This window comes from Cynara cardunculus (assembly GCF_001531365.2).
Source record: "Cynara cardunculus var. scolymus isolate 2C chromosome LG 1, CcrdV1, whole genome shotgun sequence".
In the NCBI taxonomy this organism is placed as follows: domain Eukaryota; kingdom Viridiplantae; phylum Streptophyta; class Magnoliopsida; order Asterales; family Asteraceae; genus Cynara; species Cynara cardunculus.
Genome location: NC_037528.1, coordinates 42,739,930 through 42,740,946, shown reverse-complemented (window position 1 = coordinate 42,740,946; position 1,017 = coordinate 42,739,930).

The following is a 1,017-nucleotide window of genomic DNA, read 5'->3' as shown; positions in this document are numbered from 1 at the left end:
CTTCCCATGCCATGATTTCAATCATGTATGGGATATATTTTAATMYRCCTYTTGATTATGCCCAATTGATCTTCGACGATATGGTTGGCCTCATAAAGAAAAAGTGTGCCAGCCAAAAAGGCGTGAAGAAGAAGGTACAGGCTGAACAAAAGGCCAAGGAAGACGTAAACCAACCAAATCTCATCTTACAACGCTTCCTTGGTTTGGTTTTTGGCGACCTCCTGGCCGCAAAGCTCTTAGCCGTAGAGCCCAACGCGCGACTTTATCCGTTTAAAGAGTTCCACCCAACGGAACAAGAGCATGGCTACAGAAGCCTACGTCCAATCTCCAAAGCCATGCTCAGGTATCTATCTCATGAAGAACGCAAAGCTTACAGACGTGGTAACAGGCGACCAGAACCGATCCCTGCAACCCCACCACGCATAGGATTCCCTCTAGGTGAGAGTGTGGATAAAATGAGAGAGGAGCCAGTAGTGGCTGGTGAGATGAGTGAGCATCCACCTAGTATCCCATCACCTCTACGCCAGAAGAAAAAGAAGTCACAGAAGGTTGGTGATACTTCTGTGAAGAAGAAGGCGAAAAAGAGGCCCGTAGAAAAAGAGGGCCCAACTGTGCCTCTGCCCAAGCCTAAGAAAAGAAAAACCAAGAAGGCTGAACGTACAGAGCCTGCAATCACAGAACCTGTGGTCATAGAGGCTATCGCAGAAGAAGAGCAGGCAGAGGCTATAGCTCCAAAGCGCAGAAGGTTGCGCAAGGCTCACATCGACGTTTCCCCAACGGAACAAATTCAAGATGTTCTGTCGAATATCCAAAAGGATTTCCAGGCGCAAATCGATCCATCTCAGTTGGGGACAGAAGTCATCATAGATGACGAAGAAGAAGAAGAGATAGAAGACTTAGGCGAGGGAGAAAAAGATGCCCAAGGCACACACCTTAGCCCAACTCCCAGTGCATCCCACATTCCTAGAGGCCCTGTTCTAGAGGGAACCTCTATTGACAAAGGCACGCACATGCCGA